Source organism: Sinocyclocheilus rhinocerous, unplaced genomic scaffold, assembly GCF_001515625.1.
Source record: "Sinocyclocheilus rhinocerous isolate Xijiao unplaced genomic scaffold, SAMN03320098_v1.1 scaffold1107, whole genome shotgun sequence".
In the NCBI taxonomy this organism is placed as follows: Eukaryota; Metazoa; Chordata; class Actinopteri; order Cypriniformes; family Cyprinidae; genus Sinocyclocheilus; species Sinocyclocheilus rhinocerous.
Window position 1 is genome coordinate 451,684 of NW_015647084.1, and position 3,610 is coordinate 455,293.

Consider the following 3,610-nt stretch of genomic DNA (forward strand, 5'->3'; position numbering starts at 1 on the left):
TTTTGTAACCATTTAAAAGTATTTGCAGTTGCTTTTCTATCAATGTATTCCATCCTTACGTAATAAACTATTAATTTCTTTAAAAAAAAAAATCTTGCTGACCCCAAACTTTTGAACAGTAGTGTATATTTTTTTTAAATGACTTTAATTTGTTTTATATTCATCACATGCAACCTGAATTATGTTTATCATTTTTTAAAAATATATTTTTAAGATAAAGTTTGATGTTTTTTAAATATTTTTTACAGATGTTTTGTGATATATTTGCAACAATATGTTCCGTCAGTGTTCTGTACGATAATGATCCAAGATGAATGGTAACTCCTTGATCGGCCTACAGTTGCTATGGTTACCATCCCAGGTGAATGATTTCTGTGAGCACCAGGTGACCCTGACTAATTTGTAAAAATCAAACTTTTAGTGAAATTTTATTGAAATTTGTTTGTTTGTTTATATGTATGTGCATCATTTCTGCATTACAAAAGAATAATGATTGTTTTCAAATAGGTTTCCTGAAGACTCCCCCTGTGTATTATTGTTTAAATAAACTGGTAGTCCCGCAATAGTCATAATTTGTGCAATTCCACTATTTGGTACTAAAGAGTTCATATTTAAATAGTCACTGTAAGTAGATGTGTAATAATTTGGCATATATTGTTTTGTTCACATGCAGTCAGCCTTGCTGCAGACGTCGTTTTTATCTTTTAGTGATTTAGCGATTATGTATGCAGCACGAGAAGTCAGCAAATGTGTCTCAGTGCACAAAGACAGTGAAGAAGCTGCTGTTCGCTGCTCTCCTTTCAAGGCTGTTGCTCTTTTCCCCGCTGTCTTTCCTGCAAGTTAATCCCATCAGGAATTCAATTTACTTCTCTTTTAATTATCGCCTTTGAATTGACTATTTTAAAAGGAGAAGATTTTCTCCAATCCCACTTACAACAATTAGGGCTTATGCGTGGATAATGAAAATTTTTAAGGGATCAAATGTGGAATTCATTTGTAGAGGGGCCTGAATCTGTTTAATGTAGTTCCTTACAGTGTAACCCTGAGATTGGTATGCAATACAAGTTGTCACAATAATTAAGTAAATAAAAAAATGACCAACTTAAATGAATGCAGCAGCTGTCAATAGCGCTATATTTTTCCCCAAACAGTCAAATGTAAGCAGTTTACCCTTATTTGAACAGTCAATGTTCGACAACAGGCTTGTTAGCTTGTGCCACCTAGTGGATTAGCATCTTCCATGTGGACATGCGGTGACGTATCTAATAACAAATGATTGATTTCCCTCCCCAACAGTCTCACAAATTGGAAGCTTTACTGCATTAAAACTTCACCGGCCCTAAACACACAGCCAGAGCATTTCGATGGTCGTAGCATGTCCGCTAACAGTCGATGTGAATGCAATCTGCCTCCCACGGTGAGGATATGAGTGCTAAGGAAGATGGATTCATTGTAGATGTATTTCTCAAGCAGCTGTGCATGAGAAATCACACTGCTTGTGTGCTGATGCTGCTGCCTTTTTCCTGTCTTTGAATTGCATGAACATATGCAAAGCAGCTATAGTCACACAGCAACACACACAGACATGCACCTAACAACCCCGTCACACCAGTGTCAAAACATGTCACGCTCTCCACCTTGCCATTCTGTCACAGCAGACAGAGGGTGCCATCGGGAGTTAAGCATGTCAATAAGCCCCTAACATTGATCAAGACACTTACTGAACAGCTTATAAACTCCCAGGCGCAGGTGCCTGGATAGATCAGTCTTCTGATCCTACTTAATTGAGGAAAATGTGATCAGTATTAAGGCAAGGAGGTGGGGGAGACTAACTCCAATCATGACATAGAGCAATGTGATCTCATTAAAAGACATATACAGTACATAATTTATCAGCTAATGCAACTGCTTCATAAGGGTTTCTCTTAGATTGTATTTGGCAACTGTGTTCTGTGATGAGCTCTTGTGTTCCTTGCAAAACCACTCATCAGGATTTTTGCTCTACTGATGTTCTGTGTGGGGTTTTGTAAGACATGCTTAAGATGTGTCAGGTTGATATTTCTCAGCTATGTAATGACATTCATCTAACGTTTTTTAAATGTTAAGTTTAAAAAAAATTTTTTCAACTTTTGTCAAATTATAAAATGGAATGTTCCTCTTAATGTTTGCATAACAATAAATAAATAAATTAAAAACATAAAAAACTGGACGTTTTGAATGTTCAGAGAACATTCAGAAATAAAATTAGCATAACTTAATGGGAAAGTTAGGAAAACGTTCTTAGAACATATTTTTGTTAGCAGCTGCTTAATTGACCTTTAAAAATGTTTTTACTGAATGTTTATTTTTTTAGGTGAAAAACAAATGCGGTAATATCTAAAGTAAGTGGTTTTGTTAAAGTCAAAAATATTTATTTATTAAGCTGAATCAACATTCATGTTTAAGATCAGATTGTGTAGAAAATCAAGTAACAGCAGGCACATAGTAATATGTTGTTACTCTACTATTTTTGTTACTCTGTAAGTTTTTAACATCCAGATTTATGGATGGCACAAGGAATTCCGAGAATGCCAATTTGCCCAATTATTTTTACAAAACAATTTTAATATTTTACCATACAAGTATTGCCTTGCTGAACATGCGTAATATATATGTTCTCCTTAGATAAGGTTATTTATAGTTCTTAGTTTATTTTATGGTATGCTATTTAATATTTACAGCTAAAGCATCCCGCCCGCTTGAATGCCAAATGAATAATAAATGGCCACATTTTACTGCAAGTTTACGTTTCTGCCATATCAGCTGTGTCCTCGTATCCCAAATGTCAAAGCCTCAGCCCTCCGTGACACAAAGATGATGTGATTTGTGTGACTCTTTGGGAGCCCTCCAGCATAGTATGTGGGAGGTGCCCACCCCTTGCCACACGAGCAGCGCGGGCTCATGTTGATCTAAAGCAGGAATCAGCGGGGACCGAGTGTGGATAGCGCGATATCTCCAGCTGAATGCTGGCGCTCGCATATTCTGCCATTAAGCGGCACTTTTTGGAGATCCGCTCCGTGTTATTCGGATGCTCGGTTCATTGAGCGTCTCGCAGAGAGCCAGCATCACTCTGAGGAAAGGAAGAGACTGATGTATCACAGTAAGTGCGTCTTTAGTTATCAGCTGTGCATCGCTCCGTCACACTGAACTCGGGTTTATATTGCTTCTCTAGCTGCACTTTAAACATATGTGGAGAGTGAGTATGCCGTTGCACGTTTCGCCTTGTGTTTTTGGTTAGCGTCGTATTTTCTTCAGTCCTTTACTTTGAGAAGGGACACATGCACACTTTGACGACTGCTCTCTCCATTTATTATAAGATATTTCTATGCATGCGATAGACAAGCAAACCACTGAAGAACAGTTCATTATTATTTAAGATTATAATTGTGAGTAGCAGTCCTAATGACTTATGATTAGATTGATGACAAGATTATTTCTTGTTAGAAAGACAATATGTACAGTAGTGAACTAAATGATTACTTGGAATGACTATTGGAGTAGTAGTACTAGTAGAATAGTAGAATTATTATTTAGTTGGACATACAGTATATTATTATTGTTAGTAATTATA

General features: G+C 36.6%; 1 protein-coding gene across 1 annotated transcript in view; it reads left to right on the top strand.

Moving 5' to 3' along the window:
- The first annotated feature begins 3,067 nt into the window (after positions 1 to 3,067).
- The window catches only part of LOC107708740 (contactin-4-like), a 143,164-nt gene continuing 142,621 nt past the window's right edge, over positions 3,068 to 3,610 (top strand). Inside the window, exon 1 of the mRNA XM_016513039.1 lies at positions 3,068 to 3,139. The gene's annotated coding sequence lies outside the window, so the exon portion shown is untranslated. The remainder of the gene's footprint in view (positions 3,140 to 3,610) is intronic.